The sequence below is a fragment of the Chroicocephalus ridibundus genome, chromosome 20 (assembly GCF_963924245.1).
Source record: "Chroicocephalus ridibundus chromosome 20, bChrRid1.1, whole genome shotgun sequence".
NCBI lineage: Eukaryota > Metazoa > Chordata > Aves > Charadriiformes > Laridae > Chroicocephalus > Chroicocephalus ridibundus.
The window spans coordinates 2,178,490-2,201,799 of record NC_086303.1 but is presented as its reverse complement, the minus strand read 5'-3'; positions in this window follow the sequence as shown (position 1 = coordinate 2,201,799).

Sequence of the window (23,310 nt, the reverse complement as noted above, 5' to 3'; positions counted from 1 at the left end):
CGGGGAAAACGAGGAAACACAAGGGTTGAAATATAAATAGATTTAACAGGATAAGACTAAATAATTAACAATAATAATGAAGAACCAGTATTGATCCTGATACTAATATAAGATATACCAGGATTATACCCAGCCCGTTCCATCAGCAGGAGCCGTGCGCTCCCCGCAGGGACAGCCAACGCGGGACCCTGCGAGCGCTGTGGCTTCGGGAGGAAGGGAAGGGCTCAGGGCTCCGGCACCGGGGCGAGGAGTGCTCAGGATGGCAGCCATCAGGAGAGAGAGAGCGAGAACTCCTCAGCAATCTTTCTAATTTCTATTGAACGTGCCGTTCATGGGATGAAATAACCCCGTTGGCAGCTTGGGTCGAGTGCCCAGGTCTTGCTCCTCCTCATCCCCGCACCTGGTGAGCTCGAAAACACTGAGACCTTGAAACCCGCACCCCAGAGCTGGTTGTAAAGCGAATATTTTCACCAATTCAGACGCCAGAGTCTTCTAAAAGTGCAGTTTTCCCAAGCATCGGAAGAGAAATCAGTCCGGTGTCGCTCAGACCGGCACAGGCGGTTCCCCAAGCAGGGAGGACCCTCGACCTCCTCGGAGCATCCTTGCAGCCCCCGGCTGCTCCCCAGCCTCCTGTGTGTCCCCCCGGGGACCCCAGCCCCGTGCCCGGGGGTTCTGCCCGCCCCTACCGGTCCCGCTGCCGGCAGAGGGCAGCGACAGCCCGTGAATTACCGGGGCCGAATCCGGCCCCGCTGCCGCAGCCCTGCCCGGGGCCGGCCGCAGGAGCCGGACCCTCTGCCCTTGGCACAGCCCCTCCTAACCCCCCCCCGCCAAGCCCCTTCCCCACCCCCCGCTCCCTTTTCTGCTCCATTTCATCTCTTTTCCTCCGCTGCGCGGGGAGTGCTGGAGTTTAATAAGTAATGAAGGAATTTATGGAGCCATTAGCACAGTAATTGTTCGCTTTCCACCTAATATTCCGAGATTAATGGAGAGGGGAAAAATAAACCCCCAAAGTACAGAGAGAATCAAGGCAGGATGGGGGATCCAGGAGAGGGAAAAATAAACCCCCAAAATACAGAGAGAATCAAGGCAGGGTGGGGGATCCAGGACCACGTTGCAGGGCCACATCCTTCTCCGAAGCCCTGCGTCCTGAGGAGGGCTGGTGCATGGACATAACTCTATAATTACAAAGATTTGAGCACCCAAGGACCCTCCGTGCTCTTGGCCTCCTGCTCTTTCCAGCCCCCCGCAGCTCTCCCTGGGACATGGGAAGGATGGTCTCGCTCAGGACAGCGATGTCCGTACGGGATGGCGGCACCCGGTTTTGGGTGGCCACCCCTGGTCCCTCCTGGCAGGGCCCCGCGGCTCCTCCTGCGGAGATGTGGCCGAAGGGAGCCAAGCAGCGCCCTGGGAAGCTGCGTCCATCCATGGGCTTCAGGTGGTTTGGCTCACGTCCGCCTCCGGTCCATCTGCCCCCTGCAAGCTGGTGCCTTTGCCTTCCAATTGCTACCTGTGGAGCCCAATTTTACATCTCCTGGGCTCAGAGACCCTTCCACCGAGAGGCGGCAATCTGGTCCGTCATCCCTCCGTCCCTCAGTTCCTCTCTCTGAGAGCAGGGAGGGGAACGAAGTCATTCCCCTGGGGAGCGGCCCGGGAGGCCTCAGCCCGTCTGAGCTCACACCGAACGGAGCTGAGACTCGCCACCATCCCCGCAGGCGCCTTTAAACGCTGGAGCCTCCTCTCCAGCCATTGCCATGTCACCACACGGTGACACGCTGCCATGGGACGTGATGAACGACCGCTGCAGCAAGAGCTGGGTCTTGCTGGGCAGAGAGCAAACAGGTAGCAGCTCCGGCGGAGGGGGACCTCGCATAACCACAGGGCCCCAAAATGACCCACACACCTGAGATGTGGCTTAGTCTCAGCCAGGGCTGTTGGACGCCGTTAGTGGAGGAAGATTCTCCTTGGATAGGGAGAGAGAGAGGAGACCCCCCCCCCGCCATCCCTGCTCTGAGGTATAACGTCACCGCCGAGTGTGACGTCTTTGCAGGCTGAGTGGCACTTGCTCCGGGAGAGGCAGCGCTAAGGGACGCTGTGAAACGCCAGCCAGTGGCACCACTCCCCGGCTCCCAGCAGCCGAGACCTGTGCCTTTTCCCTGTGTCCCGGTGGGGAGGAAAACAAGGACACGGCCTGCGGCAAAAGATGTTTCTCAACCATTTGCACAAGCAGACGGGACGGGAGAAGCTGGCAGGAGCCCGCGGAGAGCCCAGCACCCACACTGGAGGGACCAAGGGGATGGATCCCCACGCGCCAGCTGGCTCCCAGGCACCTCGTGCCTCTCGTCCACCCCTCTAAGGATCGGTACCTCGCTCCTGCTGTGCCAAACGCCGCCGTCGTAAAAATGCAGAAGTCCCCCGTCTCCCTTCGGTCTTCAGGGTGGCGTGTGTCACGTCTCGCAGCTCTTCCCTGTGACATGCTCCAGCCGCGGTGGGAGCGGTGAGCGTCATGCCGAGCAGCACGTCCTCTCCTGTCCCATCAGGGCACCTTTGCCTGCAGCCCTAGAGGTGAAAAAAACAAAGTCTTCACAACATCTTTCCTCCCTTCCGACACCTTCCCAAGCGAAAAAGGCGTCCTGCTGAAATGCAGACGGACAAGGAGCCCAGAAGTTGCCAGGGACCCCTCCGCTCCGAGGACACACGTGCCGACCACACAACTCTGGGTTTTTTTCCTACTTATCCTCCATCCCCACCCTACCACCCCCTGCCACGCACGGGCAGCCCCACAGTGGTTTCTCTTCCCTGTCACCCATGCCCACCTTCTTCTTCACCATTCCCACCTCCTCCTCACCAGCTCCGGTGCCTCAGTTTCCCCACGCTGGGGGTTTTCAGAGAAGGGTTTTCCTGTGCCAGGCAGGTGGGGATGGACGATGCCCCCACCAGGCACCAAATGCCCCCCCAGCATCTCCCAGCTCAGGTACTCCACCACACGGTCGTTATGTCTTTACGTCGCTGGCAGGAAGGGAAAGATGGCAATTAAAATAAATCAGAGGCTGGCAGCTCCATTCATCATCTGGAGGGGCACAGTTACAATCTGGATGGGGTGGGAACTCGGGCAGGACACAATCAATAAAGCCCGCAGGTCCGTAAGGAGACACCCACCAACCTTCAGTCGGGGCCCCAAAGTCAAAACCCTGCCTGACTTTGCCGTGGGAGCAGCGCTGGGCTTGAGGAAGGAACGTGCGAGTTGAATTCCCTCGAACTCTTGGGTTTCCAAGCCGACAGCCCTGGGCAAGGCTTTGTGGCTCGAGGAGACCCTTCTCCATGGCGAAACGGGATCCTGCGCGCCATGGAGGAGCAGTGAATAATTCATGGGCTCGGGCTGATCACGCAGCTCCTGGGGCAGACCTGGGAGCGGGGCAACGAGGGCTGCTCTGGGACAGGGTCTTTAGCTCCTAGGAATGAGGAGATCTTCTTACTCCTAAAGGACTGGGAGCTGGAGAACGCTTTGGGATCCCAATGCCAACGGACCAGCTGGTGCGAGGGCCGTAACGTTGCTCCTGGCCATCCCGGTGCTTCAGGCCCTCTGAGCATCTTCCCCACGGTGGCTTCGTACTCTTCCTCCCATGGGACCATACCTGCGACTCCTGTCTCCTCGTGGGCTCTGCGCTTTGGATTTAATGCCAAGCCTTTCCCTGCCCTTGGCTGGGCCGCCAGCAGTCCCCTTCTGCAGAAAGGCTGGACTCAGTCCAACACATCCTCAGCCTTCATGGCGACAAGGATCCAAGCCAGGCCGAGGCACCAGCGCAGGTTACCCCCGAGGGAGGAAAACCACGAACGGGGTGGTGACACCGCAAACCTGCCGCACACGGGCTTGGCGAGAGCCCCGGCAGCCCATGGGGGTCTCCAAGGGTTGTGTTGCCAGCCCTACCCCATCAGCAGGAGCCCTGCAGTTGGCCTGATGAGACCCAAAAGGCTCAACACGCAGATTTATGCAGCGTGGGGGCAATTCACGGGCACGGGAGGGTGGCTGAGAGCAACCCTGCAGCCTCCTGGCCCGGGCACGGTGTGGGATCTCCCCATCTCCATCCCACGAACCTCCTTCCCCTCTAAGCTGCGCTAGATCCCATGGGTCTTTATCAAAAACCACTCCGTACATTCGGTGCCTGGAGCTCCCTCAGCCATGGACTATGAATTCTTGCTAAATATATATTTAAGGGAGTCGTGGGGATATTTTTAAATGACCCCTGAAGCTATTTCTGCTTAATTTCCCTCACTTTTCCTCCGTGTCTCTCCCTGATCTTCTCCTCCACAGAGGACAAGAGCTCATTTTCATTTCTCCTGTCTGGGAGCTGGGGTGCCTGGCTGGCTGGCGACAGAAAACGCGCCGAAAAAGAGCAGACACGGCTGTGCAAGAACAGCAGCCAGGGCTCACCCAGGGCAGAGCTCGGCCGGGTCCATCCCCCCGGCTCCTGCTTCAGGGCTCTGCTCATCACCAGCCAAGAGCAACCAGGGTGAAACAGTCCCCTCTGCCGCCCTGCCCAGGCACCCAACAGGGCTTTTAGCCCCTCTGTGATCTTAAATTAGATTCGAGCCGTGCAGTCAGGACAAGACCTGCTCACGGTCCTGATGCTCTGGGGCAGACTTTGGTCCCTGCTGAAAAGCAAAGGCACATCCCCGCTGTATCCAGCTTCCGCAGGGAAACCGTGGGCCCATCCATACCCGCCCCCCACCCCGGCAAAACCCAATATGCTTCCCACCCTGGGCCAAGCCGTTTCGCTGCTTTACATCTCAATTTTCCCATCTGACACCTGCGGATAATCCCCCATCCCTGGGCCTAAAAAGGTCCCGGTGCCTCCTGGCCGGGAGCCACGCGCAGACCCCGCAGATGGAAGAGGTTATTTCCCGAGGCAGCCCTCAGGGGAAGGGCAGCGCGCGCGCGTACGCACATGCGGATTTATTGCACCTAAACGCTGCCAGCAGAGAAATACAAACGAGTGGAAACCCCACGTCTCTCCCGCTGATGAGAAAGCGGTTCGTTAGGTTTAACCCTTTCAGCTCCGCCGCGGTCTCCCGCCCCGTCCTCTTCCCGCTGGTGCCCTTGAGAAGCCGCCCGTCGTTCATCTTGGCCGATCGGCTCATTCGTCTTCCCCGCAGGTGTGATTTGCCCTTCAGGCTCTGCCCCTCGCCCTCGCCATCCCTCCTTTCCACGGGCAATTAACTCCCGGCTCTAAGCTCCATCCCGGCGGCCGTCTCCCCCTAGGAGCAGACATCCCCTCCTCCCGACGCCTTCGGGTTGGGCATCTCTCAGGCGGTTCTGGGGATTTTGTCTGGCTCCTTTGGGTGGGTTGAGGGGGAAGCAGCAGGATTGCCCGCTGGCTTCCAGCAGAAAAGGGAGAAATGCTCCTTACTTCTCTGTGGCTTTCCGTCTGTGCCTTCCCTCCCAAATTTCCTCACCTGCAACCCACCTTTAGGGGTTTTTTGGCACTCCTTTGTCTGCCCAGACACCTCCAGCCCTTGTGAAGGCCTGTCTCACCGGCATCCCTCCGAAAATACAGACGAGAGCATGTAGTAAACCAGAAAATGGGGATCCTGGGGCTGGGATGGATCCCTGACGAGGTCCTGCATCCTTCAGAGCTCCCCCTGCTCCAGCCCCGGGGCAGATTTTAACCCACGTCTGCACCATCCTGGGTGAGCAGCCCCCCAACATTTCACCAGCGAGATTTAACCATGGGGGACCAGCCTGGATTTCCCGGCCAGGCTCCTCCAAACTCTCCCACAAGGCAGGTGAAGGAGCACAGATGCAAGAGGAGACGCATGTCGGAGCCCGAGGACACTCAGAGCTTCCACAGTTTGGTCCCAATCTCTCCAGAAAGCTTTAAGTTTAAGCTTCCAGTTGCTTTTTTCCTGGTGCTTAATGACCCCAAGCTAACGGTTGTCAGTCATCAGGTTACCGTCGCTCCACCGAGATGCAATAACCACCGCCGACACTCTCGGCGCATTCACAGCAAACGAAATTGCGTGAGCTGGTGCAGCCCCGTCCTCCCCGGGCGCCTGCTCCACGTTCGGGTTTTGGCACCGAGGTTGTTTCTCACACCTCCATCGAAGGCAGGCCGGAGCTGCTGGGAATATTTGTCTGCTCATTGGAAAAAATCTCCCCAGATTCCGGCTGGGAGATGGGACAGAGGAGCTGAGGACAGGGGAAACCACGTGGCTTACTGTAAAACTCCTTCTCAGCCGAGGTCCTTTGAAAGTCCTGGAGATGTTCCATCAACTCCTGCAGATGTTCCATCAACTCCTGCAGATGTTCCTTCCATTCCTGCAGCCATCTTTCAGCACAGGCTGGGTCCGGGATCCCTCTTGGTGGGTAGGTCAGCAGCATCCATGTGCTACAGCCTGACAAACACACGGATACCAGGTACAGAGGGGGCGAGATGCCCTGAAATGCCTCTAAGAGGGGGAAACCTGACCCCAGGAGATCACCGAGACTTGGAGAGGAGACCCTACAGCTTCAGAAACCACTACGTTAAGCGCGAAAAGTTGAAAACCGCAACCCACACACCAGATCTAACCACGTTCCTCACTGTCCCTAAGAGCTACAGATAGCCACAAAGTCCCCGGTGCTCCTGCTGAGGCCGAGACAGCCCCGGATCGTGCCCTCGGACCAGCTGGGACAGTTGCCAAGAGCTTCTGCGAAGGCGAATTGCTTGCAGATGCTCTTGGTGCTGGTCCAGGACACCCCGAGCTGCTGCAAGCCAGATCCGGGCACGCGGCACGGAGCAGCCCCACGCTACCAGTGGGATGCGAGAGGCCGAGCAACGGAAAAGCAGAGGGAGAAAAATGGCCAGAGGAATGGTCTCGTTCGCTACGGACTCAGTTTTAACCGAGGTAGAGTTGTCGTCCTTTGCAATTCTGCGGGACAGGGCTGCTCGGAGCCGGTGGCTCCCGTTGCAGAGCAGGACAAGGGTGCTCAGAGCTGGTGGCTCCCGTTGCACAGGAGGACACTGATGCTCGGAGCTGGTGGCTCCCGTTGCACAGGGATGCTCTCCGCGGGCAGACTCAGAGAGCTGAGACCCTGCGGAGCTGGGAGGTTCTTCCCTTGAGTACCAACACCCATCCCTTCCCTGGGCGCCCAAGCACATCAGCTGGGGTTGTGCCATTGACCAGATAATGGGGCACATTGGAGCCCCTCGTGCCCCCTCTACCTCCTGCTGCCTTTTCTTCTCACCCACTTCTTTCATCCCAGTCCTTTCCCCCAGCACCCATGGTCTCCCACCCCTTCCCCTGGCAGCCCATGGCCCCCAGACCTTCCCTTCCAGTGCTCCCCACTCCTGCAAAGGGCCCTCCTAAAGGGTGCTGGTGGCAGAGGGTGGCTTACGAAGACCTGTGTGTGGCCACCCATCAGGACGCAACCCTGGGGACCCGCCCAAATAGGGACCTCACAACTCATTGCAGCAATGACAAGAGACAGGTCTCAGCAAGGAGATGGCGACGAGCACCAAGAGCCCGTGTCCTCCCTGCAGCCACCAGCTATAGAGAGAGGGTGGCTATTTTTGGGGTGCTGGCACAGCGTCGTGTGCTGCAGGGAGGGCGAGGTGGCACTTGTGGGTGTTGCTAAGTGGTGACACTGCCACCGGAGAGCATCCAGCGTGGCAGGAGCAGAGGGGACTCAGTGAAGCTGAATCCACTGCCAGAGGCTGTGGACGAGGGGGTCCTTGGACAGGGTTTGAGCCTGGCTCTGAGCTGCCCAAAGGGAAGAGGGTCCCCTCCACCTCATCCAGAGCAAGCTTCACCCCTGAAGACATCCCTGGAGGACCAGGAAGGTCTTTCCAAGCTAAACAACACGGGGAAAAGGTCTTCCCTCAGCCATCAGACCAGCGCGCGTCTCCCCACTTTGTAGGCACCTCTTGCAGAGGCAGAAATCAAGCAAAATCCCACCCTGAGCTAATCCGAGTCCTGCTTCAGCCCCAGGTTTCCATTCTCCGGGGCACCTCCAGCCCCTCCATCCCAGTACGCTGCATCCCTCCCTCCCTCTGAGCCGCAGCATCATGGTGAGAGCTCGAGCAGGCGCTGCCGCCCAGCAAAGGACTCCCAAGGACACGAGCCAAGGAAGGTCGCACCACGCTCGGCTTGATGAGATGGATTAGAGACCGGTGCCTCGCCCTCCTCCAAGGCCAGCGGAGCAGAGCTGTGATCTTCCCAGGTGACCGGCTCCGGTTTGCCTGGGGCCGATCTCCGGTACGCAGGAGGGGAGATGACACCCACCTCCTTGGGAGCCACGTTTTCCTCAGGTCCAAGCCAGGGGTGCAGCCCTGCAGCCTTCACCCTCTCCCCCTGCTCCTCTGGCCATTGTCCCCACAGGGACACGGGCAGCAGCTGAGATAATTTACCATTTAATGTGGGCAGATGGCTTAATTTAAACAAAATCAGAAAGGAGGGAAGGCAGTCTGTGAGTGTCTTGATGAGCTCAGCCTGTTCTCCTGTCTCTCCCCCTCCCTGCACTGCCCTTCTCCAGCAGCAGGTAAGGTCCCCACGCTGCCCGGGGGGTGCTGCAGGGCTGGATCCGGCCCCAAAGGCTTCTCAGGTCCTTTCGTCCTTTCTCGTCCCCAAACTTCACTGTGCAGGAAGGAGAAAAATAAATAAATAAATAAATATCCAGGTGCAGCAAAAATAGCAGCCTCCCCCAAGACCCTCTGCAGCTCGGTTTGGTCTACAGAAGCTCTTGAGATCTTCACCTTGGGGATTTGGGTTGACCGATGATGGGTACTGGCATGGTTAGAGGTGGTGGCACCGTCACCCAGCGGTGCTGTGCCCCAAGGACGGCAGGGACAGAGGCTGCCCTGGCAGCGACGGAGGGGCTGAGCTGGGCAGAGTGAAGGGGAAACCTGCTGGGGTGGGAGGTGGGTGCGGGGAAGGTGCTGAGCCAAAAAAAGGGAGGGATAACAACCAAAGGGACTGCGGCTCCTAAGCTGCACCAGGCTAAATCCCTTCCTCCCCCCTGTCCTGCTCCTTGGGGACACCCCAGCGATCATGGTGCCCATGAATCCCTTCCTAAACTCCCCTCCAAGCTGCGCTCCCCCGGCTCCGCGCCTCCACCCAAGGCTTCATCACGCTAGGGTACAGCAAAGGGCTACCAAGATGCTGAGGGGACTGGAACATCTCTCTGATGAAGAAAGGCTGAGGGACTTGGGTCTTTTTAGTCTGGACAAAAGATGTCTGAGGGGGTATCTTATCAACGCTGATAAATACTGAAAGGGGGGGTGTCAGGAGGATGGGGCCAGGCTCTTCTCAGTGGTGCCTGGGGACAGGACAAGGGGCAACGGGCACAAACTTGACCATGGGAAGTTCCATCTCAACATGAGGAAGAACTTCTTTGCTGTGAGGGTGGCAGAGCCCTGGCACAGGCTGCCCAGAGAGGTGGGGGAGTCTCCGTCTCTGGAGACATCCCAAACCCGCCTGGACGCGTTCCTGTGCCACCTGCTCCGGGTGACCCTGCTCTGGCCGGGGGTGGGACTGGGTGATCCCCAGAGGTCCCTTCCAACCCCGGCCAGTCTGGGATTCAGTAATTCCATCCACAGCTTCTCCATCCCGAGGGCTTCCCCCATCTCCTGGCTCTTGCCTTCCACCTGAAACCAAAGCCTGCTCGGGCTTTAGCCACGCAGCTCCCATTTTATGCCCATCAAGCCCCTCACACAGCGAGGTCCTACCCAAACTGGAGCTTTCAGTGCTTAAAACCCCCAGCACCCGCTCGGCTGCGCTGGTCACTGGGAGCCGGGGAGGCAGATCTGAGCCAAAAACCATCACCAGAGCCCGGGGGCGAAGGCGGAGGATGATGAGGCAAAGGTACGCTCAAGCGTTCAGCGCTTTGGTTTCCTACCCGGGAATTAACCCGGCAGGATTCCCCGCGCTCACGAGGAAAGCCAGGCAGCCAGCTCGGGTTGCCAACCACCACCATCCCCACCTGCCCGAGCAAAACGACCCCAAGATGAGGGGTGGGGGGGGAAAACACCCACAACATCCCCGCCGATCCCCCTAATTTCCGGAACAAACCCGGCAGGCTCTTATCTGTCAAGAGACGGTGATTTTCCTATAATTACCCCCGTCCCCTATGCACATAACAAATCCATCCTGGTTACGCAGAGAGTTTTCATAACAGGTTGCACGGCCGTAGGTGATGGCTTTAAAAAGCTCCCCACCCATGGAGCCGCGCTTTCCGAGCCTGTTCCCTCCGCAGTAATAAACGCTAATAATAAGGCTTAGTACCACGCAGCATTTTACGGCCTGTCTAATGCAGGAAGTCAAAGTTACCGAACACAATGGTCTCCTCTAGCCACAAAAATAAGCATAATCCGAGGCGAAAAAAAAAAAAAAAAAGACAAAGCGGCCTTTTTGGAAGCGGCAGAGCATGCCGGCAGCTTTGATTTGGGAACATCAAAGCGGAGCCGGAGAGTTAAGCGATGTGCCCGAGGCTAAAAAGCGTGTCGGTGGCAGAACCCCTGGGCTGGCGCTTTGCTCCTCTCCCACCCGTGTCCATGAGCCTGCCTCGAGTGCCATGGCTTTATGCTGGATTAATCCCATCTCCCCCCCCTCCCCCAGCATTTTTCTCCCCCATTAGGCTAATTAGACACACGCACACCCCGCCAGTGGGTTGCCCTTATTCTCAGGCTGCTTGCGTGGCTCTGCCGAGGCTGGGGGGGGGTCCGGGGGGGGCTGCTCGGTGCCGTATCAGTGGGAAGCAGCTGCTTCGCAGCGGCTCGGGGCGGTGATTAGCAGGGCTGATAGCCAGGCAGGACACCCTGATCCGAATTTCAATCAGGCCAGGCAAAAGCCATCCAACTTGCATCCTCCACAGGGGAAATTTCAGGGGGGAGAAACCCGGGGAACGCGTCTCCCTGCGTCTCCGGGAGACGCTGATCCCATGGAAATGCAGTCAGCGGTGGGGTGTCAAGGCGGGACGGGGTGCAGGTCCCTGCTGGGGTGGGCAGGTGGGAGGGGATGGTTTTGTCCCGCCAGCTGGAAACCCGGGGGGGTAAAAGCAGCAAGGAAACGCGGGGAGAGGAGCCAGGAGCAAAGATGACGGGACTCACTAAGAAACTTCTCGTTTGTCCTTCCTCCTGGAGAGGTTTTGAGAAGGACGGGCACGGACCGTGGCCACCACGGGCAGGAGACCTTCCCTCCACAGCACAGCGGCTCCTCGCCCGCTGCGGGATCCCCTGTTGCACCTCTTTTAGGATCGCCCGGCAGCAAGGAGGGACCCGAGCGCCTCAGAGACGGGTGGGCCACCCCGATTTACACCTCAGCTCCCCCCTTGGCACCCTCTTCGCTCCTGCCCGCCGGGGTGGTGCCGACTCTGCGGCGGAGACAACGGGATTAGCATCGATTTGCCCAGAGCAGCTTCCTCGGCCCAGGCTCCGCACGCTCCCTCGGGGGTCCGAGAGCACCCACCGCCCCTGTGGCTCCCTCCCAGCCTCCGCATCCACACCTCTTCCCCGCCCCCCCCCCCCCCCTCCCCAGACACCAGCAGATCCTTTCTTGCACCAAGAGCATCTGCAACCCCATATTGCTCCAAACGGTGCCCATCGGAGGGCAGAAAAGTGGATCCTAACCCAAATCTACCGCACAGCTTTGAGAGCTGAGCCCCGACGTGCGCGTCACCTCCCTCCTGCTGGCATGGCTTTTTGGGTATGGCTGTTGTAGGACAAAGCTGTTTTTATATATATGTATATATATATATATAAAGGAAAAGCATCCCTGGGAGCTGTTTTATCCTCCCAAAACCTCGCTGGCTCCACCAACGTCTGCGCAGCTCCAGAGGGAAACGGGGAGAGGGGGTGAATGTGCGAACAAGATAATTCCCAGGGCCCTGTGCTGCGTTTCAGGAGGGGGAGATGCCCGAAGCCCCCAGAGCTCCTGCTTTTAAATTGCTTTTCATAGAACCCTGGTCCCCGTCGCGGTCCCCGGGGGCTGCCGGGACGGCACAGCGTGGTTCTGCCGTGGGGCCGGCGGCTCCCCCCCTGCCACGCCGAGGCCGCGCAGTCGCCAACGATTTCAAAGAGGTGCCGGGGAACGGAGGCACTTGAACAGTTTTAATGATGCATGTTCCCCATCAGCTCCGCGCCGGACGGGAAGCCTTTAAAGTCAGGCTCCCTTTGATGAGACAATGGACCTGGAGAGAGAGAGAAACGCTTCTCCTCCTCCTCCTTCTCCCCCCCATCCACCTTCCTCCATACCCCTCCTGCCCCAAAAGGGATAAATTTAGAAGCGACGAAAACCCACGAATTGCAAGTAAGGGGCAGCGGATGCCGCCCGGGAGCGGAGCAGCAGCCCCGTGACCAGGCGCATTTAGGCCACGGCGTCTCCTGATGGGTTTTAGCAGAGGATGGGGGACCCCACGGGGGTCCTCCCCATCCACCCCCAATTTCTAGCCATCATTTTCTGGGATACAGGAGCCCTCGGTTCTGCCGCACAGAGCCCAGCATTCCCTGCCCCCCCGCCATCGCAGCCATATCCAAGAGCAGAGAGGAGAAGCCGCATCTCTCCCAGCTTCTCCCAAATCGCCTCCCCAGTGTTGCTCTGGAGGGGTTGTTCCAGTTCAACCCCAGCCTCTTAAAAGGCCGTTTCTCCCCCCAAACCCCAGCCCTGCCAAGCTCATCAGCTCACGCTGGCTTTCAACACACCAGTCAGCGCCGAGGACACATTGAAACCAGTTACGGGAATGTGACGTCCTTCTCCGAGAGGGACAAGCGCTTGGGAAGCACGAAGAGCCCCCAGCTCCAGCTGACTCCCAATTATTCCGCTCAGAAATTGCTCTGTGGTATTTTTTTTTTTTTTTGCGTCGTTAACATCCCATTAAAAGCGTCCCATTAAGTGGAGCTGGCTGGCAGGGAGCTGGGCACATGCAAAGCTGGAAGGAACCACAGCTCTCCCCTTATGGTAAGTTTTCCAAAACCCACTAGTTACATCCCTAAATAGTTTCCTTCCACAAACAGCGAGATGGTGTCAGCTGCTTTTTTTAAAAATGAACAGCAGAAAATAACAAAAGAGCTGCAAACGGCAGCTATAAATGCAAAGCAGAGGCTGGAGCGTGGGGGTCCCACGGAGAGGGACCAGGGGGTTTGCAGGGAGATGGGGAACACGTTCAAAGGGGACAATGACCCTGTGAGATGCCACCACGGGTTGGCGAAGCTGCTCGGACAGGGCTGGCCTTCCCTTTGCCTTCAGTTTGGAAGGAGACAGCATTTATTCCAGTTGGAAGCAACCAGAGCATCCCTACTGCAAGCTGCTCTTAGGGCTTCTCCCTTCTTCCCCTGGCCAAGCCTCCTGCAGCCTCCACAGAATCCCAGACTGGCCGGGGGGGTGGGAAGGGACCTCTGGGGATCACCCAGTCCCACCCCCTGCCAGAGCAGGGTCACCCAGAGCAGGTGGCACAGGAACGCGTCCAGGGGGGGTTTGGGATGTCTCCAGAGACGGAGACTCCCCCACCTCTCTGGGCAGCCTGGGCCAGGGCTCTGCCACCCTCAGGGTGAAGAAGTTCCTCCTCGTGTTGAGATGGAACTTCCCATGGGCAAGTTTGTGCCCGTTGCCCCTTGTCCTGTCCCCGGGCACCACTGAGAAGAGCCTGGCCCCATCCTCCTGACACCCCCCCTTTCAGTATTTATCAGCGTTGATAAGGTCCCCCCTCAGTTGCCTTTTTTCCAGACTGAAAAGACCCAAATCCCTCAGCCTTTCTCCATCAGAGAGATGTTCCAGTCCCCTCAGCATCTTGGTAGCCCTTTGTTGTCCCCTCTCCAGCAATTCCCCGGCCTTCTCGAACTCCACGCACAAGGGAGGACACGACGCTCTACTGCAAACGTCGTTTCCCACCAGGGCTTAAATGCGACAGGTTTATAACGCATCCCCCCCCGCCCCCTCCATGCACTGCCCAGCCCTGCCCCGACCATTCCCGCTGCCGGGAATGAAGCTGCAGGAGTCCTCCTCTCCCAAAGCCTCAGGGGCCCACGGAGAATTTAGCCCGGTTACCGAAATAGAGTCAATAGGTACCTGGAGTGCTGCGATTTGGTTTGGGTTGTTGGGTTTTTTTGGTTTTGGTTGGGGTTTTTTTGTTGTTTTTTTTTTCCCTCCCCTGCAGGCTGTTCCGCAAATACCATTTTCTGTGAGCAGAAAGCAAAGCTGAAGACTAACTCGCCCCGGGAAAAGCCGAAAAGCCGGTGATGGAGCAGCCTGGGCAGCCGGCGGCCATAAAACACGTGCAAGTGAATTGCCTCTTATGAGACACCCTCCGAGACACACGCGAAAAAAAGCCCCTCGTTACTACCGAGTACCAGGCAGGGTTAAGAGTATGGCCTTGACACATGGTCCCCACGCCCAGGGACACTGGGGACACCCCTGCCGTGGTGACACACCGTACCCAGGTACCCAGCCGGGTCGCACCTTGCATCCCAGCTCAACGGGTGCCCCCAAACCCAGCAGCATCGCGGATGCCGGGGGTGTTGGTCCTCTACTAACCCATGCCAAACCTTGGCCAAAGCCGACGTCCAAGAGCAGAACCACAAACCTCAGACACCAAAGTCCCTCCAGCAGCACCCTCTTGACTCCACGGGGGGAGAGAGAGAGTTTCCAAGATGACACGAAAACAAGGAGCTGGGCTGAAATATGACTTTTTGCCTTTCGTTGTCCAGAAGAAAGACAACGGACCATTTTCTGAACGCAGCCTGAATGGGAACAAGTCTGCCTAAATTCACCGTGAACAAAGATAAAAGCCCATCGCGTCGGCTGTTTCCAATCCTGGAAAATAACCCGCTGGATTGGAGCTGCGTCAGGCACGCTGAGTGCGGGCTAGGGATGGTAGAACAGCTATTAATGAAAGTGGAAGTGGTTTCCAATTAAAAAAAGCCGATGACAACAGTTTTTACATCAAAAGAAGCCTTTTTCACAGAAAGTGTTCTGTTTGGGCAAAAATATTAATCAATCAGGCTGAAAAATGCTGCAGCAAAGATCATTTTGTTTGGTACAAGTTCTCAGCTTGGATTTTGCTCGGAGGACATGGGGTTTTAAACATCCATTTCTCTTTTAATGAAAAAGCCTTTGAGAAACCAAAGAAGTTTTCCTGCAGATGGGATTTCATTCTTTTCCCTGGGTGAAGGATGGGAAAAAGCACAAACTCCGCCTTGAAAACCGAGTAGATTTGTTCAACCGTGGCTGCTCTTTGCTGGTTTAAAAAAAAAAATACAAATAATCAAAATACCAAACCCCACTGCGGAGAACATGGCCTCGAGATACCCGATTGCATCGAGGCATCGGTGGCTCATGTCTGCCTGTGCCCGTCTCGCAAAATCTCCGCTCCATCTCTCCATGAAGCCCACCTGCCCTCAGATCCTGCTGTAGGACGAGATCTCACCGAGAGCTCTGGATCTGGGGAGCCCTTCTGCTCCCAGCAGCGGCTCATCCCTCCAGAGATGATCCCCCCCAACCCTGCCCAGAAGCTGCACCTTGTTACACATCACCCATGGGTCTGTCCCTGCAGATCCAGCAGCCCCAGGCAAGGAGGCAGTGGTGGGGCTGGCCACGTCTTCGCGCTCCACGTCTTTGCGCTCCACGTCTTCGCGCTCCACGTCTTCGTTTCAGGCCCCACTGAGGCAGCAACAAGCAGTCCCAGATTGGGTTTTCTACGTTTCTACGTGCTGGATGACCACATGGAAATGTCCCACCATAATAAAGGGAAAGCAACTGGGAGGAAATGCCTTGGCTCCAGCTTGTATCTCACCGGGTTCAAGGATGGGCCTTTGCTTGGAAAGCTCATGACCAAGGCAGGACCCTGCTGCTGGGGGCCATATGAGTGGAGACAAGCTCCTGGGGCTGTACAACCCATGTCCACACCCCCATCACAACAAGATCTCCAAGGGTGCCACCCAATGAGCCTGCAGGTTGTTAGACAAGCAAATGATCATCTCATCGCTGCAGACCAGCGATCACCATCGCTGCCACCCAACACTGTCACCGCACCCGCAGAGATGAGCTCCCACCACAGTGCTGGGGACAGGCAGGAGGAATTATAAAGTGTCTATCAAGAACTAATATTTTTCTTTTTTTTTTTTTCCCCCTCTTCCAAATTTCCAAGAGAGATGCGGCAGGAGGGGGTGAAGGGGAGATTTGCCGAGCTAGAAAATAAAGGGGAACAGCAAGGTTTTGGTCTTTTCTCCATGGGAGACTCTTGCGGCTGCCATCCCTACATTGGCCAACGGGCAAACCAAAACAGGACGGTTCCGCAGTGGGATCCTAAGCAATCATCTTCATCCTCGTGTCCTCTTACGGCGGTTCTCCTCCCACACTGTGGGCTGGAGACAACTTGCCCCTGGCAAAGCCCTTTCAGAGGTGCCTCAAGGCAGAAGAGAACACGATCCCAACGTGGGTAAGAGGATCTGCTGATTTAACTCATTTAATTCCTGGAGATGGGTGGAAAATTCCTGGTTCCACCGTTCCAGGAGAGCAAACCCAAACCCATCCTCTCCTCGGCACCACGTCCCTCCTTTCCTCCGCCGCAAAGCGCCAAGACCTCCCGCCATCCTCCACCACCAGCTTAGCAAACCCATCACCCAGAAATCACATCCAGTCCCCAAAAAAAACCCAAAGGGCTACGAGATGGGACGAGCAACCCAGCTCGTACCCAACCACCTTTTAACAGCGTTTCGCAACCCAACGCCCACGTCTTCTTCCGCGCCTGCATCCCGGGTGAGAAAGGACCAAGGATTTATAGCCACCGTCCTCCTCCTGGAGCTGGAGCTTGGCCATCCCTTGTGCCCTCTCCTTACCTGCTGCCTTTTTTATTTAATTTTTTTTTTTTTTTTTTTTTTTGCAAGGAAAACGGGTTGCCCTGGAGCTGGGTCTCCATGGAAACTTGGGTTTTTCAGACACTCAATGGAAAACGCTGGCACGGAGAGGCTTGTGCAGGAATACTGATTCAGCCCCAGCGTCTGTAACACTGACTGCATTTTAATCCCGCTCCGCTACCCGGCGAGCTAAAAATACCCCGCGCGCTGTCGCCTCCTGAACTCGCGTAAACAGCTTAAAGCAACACGGCGATGCCAGAGCAGAAATTTCATGAATCAGCTGAAAAAAAAAAAAAAAAAAGAAAGGGATGGGGGAGGTAATGGTGGGGTCTCAGCCTCCACCGCGGCACGAGGAGCATGGGGAAGAGCACGTCCCCCCTCCAGGGATGGAGGGGGAAGGAGCAACCGGAGATGGGCACCCCGTGAGTCCTCGGGTTTTTGTTTTGCCTCTCCAAGATGCCCTTTTCCAGGTGTAAAAGGAAGAAAACAAGGTTTTGTCTCAGTCCCCAGCCAGCTGGGAGGAGCGGCGTGTTCGTCGGCATGCCAAGCTCGAGACGGAGCACCAACGCGGGCTGGGGGGAAGGAGCCAGCCGTCCCCAGCGAGGAGTTCGGGGGACAATCTGGGGATGGGGTGACCTTGGCTGCCCGCTGGCGAGCCGTGACCTGGCACGGTGCTTCCCCTTCCCGCTCGCAGCATCTCGTCGAGAAAGAGATGGCAGGGTCCAGCAAATGGTCACCTGCGGGACGTGGGGGCTGCCCACGCTGCCAGCCCTCGCTGCGCCGGCAGCCCAGCGTTCCTGGGACCGTAATAGGCAAATAAGATCATGCTCTCCTCTCTCCAATTAGCCGGGAATGTCCTCAGCTGACTCCCAGAGCTTCTTTTTGCAGAATATACAAACACCGCCTTGTTTTTAAAGGCTTTCACCCGGCAGCACGCCTTTCACTGGGGAGGGACACCCAGATGGGGAAACTGAGGCACAAACCTGCTTTGCTCAAGGCCTGTCTGCAGGCTGGGAGTGATTCCAGGTTTCCCAGTTCCCCCATCCATGCTGGGAGCCAGGCGTTGCTCTTCCCCTCCAAAGCACCGCAGCCTGCAACACCCCTGCACCCATCGCAGGCGCCCTCCTCCCCCCAATTAGCCCTGCCTCCTAATTAAAAGGGTCTCAAAAGCCTGGAGCCGGGGGGGACATGAACGAACCAACACATCCAAGCGGTTTTGTGGAGGGTCATTCAGCCCAGCAGCTGGCTGGAGAATTGGGGTCGGTTTTTCTGGGGAAACTCTGCGTTTGCGCGTTCGCTTTCAATCCATCTGCGGGGAGGGTTGGGGGGGGCAGGGGGAACAGCCGGCATTCCCGGGATGCTGCTTCCGGGAATTAGGGAGGGGGTGATAAAGGGGGTTTTGCAGTGGAAAAAATTCCCCGCTGCCCTGCCCAAAGCAGGAAAAGCCAGTTTCCCAGTAAAAACCGTTTCGGGTGATATTTTTTTTCTAGGCTGAGGACAGGAGAACTCGCTACAGGGTTCCTTGTTGCCAGCTCAGGGAGGGGAACAGGCACCCCGGGGTCCCTCAGCCCCCCCGGTATCCCCTCCCGAGCACCTCCCTGGCCCGGCTTTCTCAGCACGTGTTACAATAGTGCAACGTAGGGACAGAGTTTAAAAAAAAAAAGTAAATTTAGGTCACTTTTTGTAAACTTTACGAGTTTTCTCCAGCAACAGTAGGATTAAGGCTGTCGGCTCTGAATAGCCAGGGAGGCAAAATAAATCCATGCAAGGCTCGCGTGGCCCGGCCAAAAATGGGCTGGAAGCCTCATTCCTTGATGGTAAAGAAAAGCCATTCTGGGCTGGAGTTATTTATTGGATTTCATCACATTAAATGAGCGGGAACTGGACAGAACCGACGCCGCCAGCCCCAGCCCTCCCTGCCAAAACCTTCCGCGCCAGCCCTATTAAACTAAGAGCCTGAAGCATCTCCGCCGGGGAGGGGACGCGCAGGGATGCGGCAGCCGGGGACCGCTGCTGAGTTCAGCGGCTGTGAACCTCCGTGGGGAGGGGAATGGCGGGGGAAAAGGGAGGTTCGTCCATCCCAACCCCCCCATGTTTGGCTCAGCACCCTCCACATACGGCATCGGTTCGCCGGGCAGAGCCATGGCGTTGAAACCCCTTCCCCAAGCTCCGGGGGCAAAGAAACCCTTTGCAGCCCCATCTCTCTCCAGCTTTATTCCCACCATTCCTCTTTCTACCGGAGCATCGCCCTTCTCCAAAGCCACCGGAACCAGTTGGCTGCTGGGAAAAGGGGTTCAGGATTTCTCCCGAGAGGCGTTCCAACGCCCAGCGAGTTCACCGGGGTCTGTCCCAGCTGCTGACGTGTGCCCAGCCCGGCCCACGAGGTCGGGGCTCTGCAGCGGGGCTTGGGAGGGGGGAAAAAGGCTTCGGAGGGTCCCACCAGCCCCAAATAGAGCAAAGCATCCCCTTGTCTCACTCCTCTTACCTTGACCACCCCTGCTCCGAGGCCACGACCAGCAACACCAACTACCAGAGACCCAAACAACCCCAGGAGCTGCTCTGGGCCGGGTTTATAATCTCCCCAGTGCCCCCAGCTCCACCTCCTGCAGCCCCCAGGCTCCTCCAGGCAGTGGGGCAAGCGCAGGTATCCTCAATTAACAGCTGGGATTAGGGCAGAGAAGCAACCTCCTGGTCTTCCTACAGGCGTTCAGTAGGAAAGAGGAGTTACACCTGCCTGCCAGGGAGCCTCCCCCTGCCAAAACCCCCCAGGTGATGCCACAACCTCCTACCGTAGCCCCAAAGATGAGCGTGGGGTGAGACAAGGCGACCAGAGCAATGTAATGCAAAGGAATTGTAGAATAGAATGGTTTGGGTTGAAAGGGACCTTAAAGATCATCCAGTGGCACCCCCTGCCCTGGGCAGGGACACCTCCCACCAGCCCAGGTTGCTCCAAGCCCCGTCCAACCTGGCCTTGAACCCCTCCAGGGATGGGGCAGCCACAGCTTCTCTGGGCAACCTGGGCCAGGGGCTCACCACCCTCACAGCCAAGAATTTCTCCCTCGGATCTCATCTCAATCTCCCCTCTTTCCGTTTGAAGCCATTCCCCCTCGTCCCATGGCTCCCCTCCCTGCTCCTGAGTCCCTCCCCAGCTTTCCTGGAGCCCCTTTAGGGACTGGCAGGGTCTGGAAGGTCTCCCCGGAGCCTTCTCTTCTCCAGGCTGAACCCCCCCAGCTCTCTCAGCCTGTCCCCACAGCAGAGGGGCTCCAGCCCTCCCAGCAGCTCCGGGGCCTCCTCCGGCCCCGCTCCAACAGCTCCGTCTCCTTCTGCTGTTGGTGCCCCAGGGCTGGAGGCAGCGCTGCAGGGGGGTCTCCCAGAGCGGAGCAGAGGGGCGGGAGGGAAGGTGCCCACTGCTCGGGGGGGTTTGAGAGAGGCGATAGAGCGAGCATCACCGCTGGGCTCGTGCGCAGCCGACGGGGACGTGAGCTGGTCCCAGTGTCGCTGGGCTTCCCGAATCTCGGTGCCTGCGTGGCCGTCAGAGCGTTGTCACCCCGCTCAGGTCACTGCGAGAGAAATGCGGGGGCAGTGGGGAGAGCTCACAAACCCCCCACACCCTCCCAGTGGGCTCAGGATAATGTTGATTTTAGCGGGTGATTTCCAGCCGTCGAGAAGCACGCGTGGGTCTGCTCGCGTCGAGCTGCCTCCCCCCTCGAAATCCCTTGAAGAAGAGCCGCCGCTGCAGGATTGCAGCAATTGCCCGGTTCCAAGGGGCTGACGGGCAGACGGATGCTCAGCTGCTCTCGGCCCCGGGATGGAGATACGGCACAAAGCTCTGGAAACCCGTCCTCCCCCGGAGGCTCGGCCCTGCTTGTCTGTTGGCGGAAGGGATGCTCAGCTCCCCCTGCCCTTCTCCCGGGCTTTGCTCCATCCCACGGCCTTCACCCGGCACCCTGCAATCAGTTCCCCACCCGGCAAATCCGCCTGTCTTAAAAGCATCTTCACTTTGGAAAAGGGAAACTGAGGCACGGGAGAACAGTCCCCGAGCAAACCGCCTGCAGAGAAACCCAACATCCCCATGCGATGACCGTACCACCCCCTCCGCTTCCATCCCTTTCCCCACCTCCTCCCCCAAAGGGTGGCCTGGCTCCGGGTGGGAAGCCCCTCTCCCGGCCTGGATCCGGCCCCTCGGTTATCCATGGGGTGGCTGCAGCTCCCCGGGTGCTGGTCTCCTCCCGGCACCTACTTTCCTAGATTAAAAACCATGCGCTCACGGCCTTGGCGTGGCGCCACGCTGCCTCTCGCTTGTTTTTATTGACGGCACCATCTTTCGTTGATTAAAATTCCTTTAAGTGCACCCGATGGCTCATCCCGGCCCCGAGCCCAGGGATGCTGTCACCGTCTGTCCCCCCCACCCACCCCATATCAGGTCCTTCTGCCCGTGTTCCCTCTCCACCGCCTGTCCCCCGGTGCCGTGTGTGCCTCCCTCCCCGCTTGGTCTTTCCTTGGCTTCAAAAATAAAGGAAAAGAGTCAAAAATGCTCCTGGAGATGGGGGTGATTTTTATTGGGGGAAAGGATGATTTTTATTGGGGAAAAGAAACTGGAGGGTGGAAGGGTGTGCTAGGCTGTCCCTTGTCCCCTCCTCCCGCTTGGCTGGGGCTGGATTTGTACCTAGAGGGATGATGAGCCAAGAAACGCGGACCAGGAGGGGAGTCGTGCCAAAAGCACCCAAATCCAAGCCTTGCGGCTCCAAACGAGCAGCGGCACTAACGAAATCCCCGCCGACCCAGGGCTGGGGCTGCCGGAATTGTCGGGCTCAGCCGGGTTTGCCTGGGATGGTTTCCCAGGGATGGGCTCCGCGGGGATACGGGGGATGCTGGGAGCATCCCACTGCCCAAAAATGGTTTGAATTCCTCGTGGGGACGGCTGAAGTGGCACACGGTGGTGGTCCCCCCCGACGGGGCCACAAGCAGCATCAATAAACCATCCTTTCCCCTCTCCTTTAGGGCCTTTTGCTCCCTCCGGGGGCTGTTGCTCCTCCATAGCTGGTTCCAGTGCTCCCCCAAGAGGGTTTTGCCCCCCCGCTGCCCCCCAGGGGTTCAAGCCTTTTCCGTCTCCGTCCCCCACCTGCCACCACCCTCCCGTGTCTCCGAGGTCCGTGGGGAAGCCGGGGTGCCCCCAGCCGTGCCCAGCAGCCCCGTGCACAGCCCCAGCCTGGCACGATGGAGCAGCCGGAGCCAGAGCGCAGGACGCCCTGCACCAGCTGGGGGTTTGGGATGGGGGATTCCGCCCCCCCTCTGGCACTCAGACCCCCCCAGGGTGTCCTGGGGTGAAGGACCTTACCTGGCTGACGGCCCATGTCCACCTTCGTGTGGGTTAAGGCTTGGCAGCGCTTGACGCCCATCTCCCTGCCCCACCACAGACCCCCACAGGGACTCACCTCCCTCCCCGAGCCAACAGCCAAAGAGGCAGGAGGAAGGAGAGGGGCACCCTGGAGAGAGGGGGGGTCCCTGGGGACACCCTCGGTCCCTGAGCCGCCGGTTCGTTCCTCCTAATTAATTTTTTTGTATGGGATTCGATGGGGAAAAAGTTGCAAACGGTCGATGTGGTACAGAATGGTGATGGGAAGAGGCTTTGTCCAGGATGGAGAAGGGACCTTGTCCGGCTGCTGGGGGACATTAGAGGGGACATCTCCAGGCAGCTTTGTACCAACCACCCACTATGTGGCCCCCCTGTCCCTAAAACCCCCTCCCAAAGAGTCAGGCTGTCCCCGTCTCCTCGAGGTCACCCTCAAACAGCCTGGCAGGTCCTGAGCATCGCCGAGATGCTCCGAGCGCTCCCGGTCCCCAAACGCTGCGTGACCAGGACTGGGGCCGGGGGGGGGGGGATACAGATGCCCAGCATCACTTGACCGAGCACCCCTGACCAGCCGACACGAGCTCCCAGCACCGATCCGATGATCGATCCGTGTCCGAGAAGGGCCACGGCATTTAGTGTCGCCAGGGACCCAGCAGCAACGGAGGGGCTCTCGCGGAGCATCTCGCTCCCGGCCTCGGAGGAAGGCTCTCTCTTTAATTGCTCTTTGGCTCCCGGCCACTGATTGCTCACGTTTGTGACCGCTTTCTTTCGGGTTTCGTGGCAGCTTTTCAGTTTTCCCCCCTGGTTTTAACCATCCCGGCCTCTCCCCTGTCTCAATAAGTCTCAAACAAAAGACTTTGTGCCCCTGGGGCGGGTTGTCAACGGGGGGGGATCCCCAAAATCTCCATCCTGGAGGTGTCAGCTGAGGCCTCTCCAACTCACCGCAGCAGTGACTGGAGTCATGCCAGGTCTCTTTGGCTCTCCAGGGACTCGGGGGGGTGCCGGGGGTTTAAACCTCCTTCAGAGCCGCTCAAAAGGCGACAGCGGGAGCACCCCAGCCCCAAAAGGGCGTGAAATATTAACCCTGGACCTGTGAATCAGCTTAATCTGCTTGGCTCTGCAGCTGGGCTGCCCAGA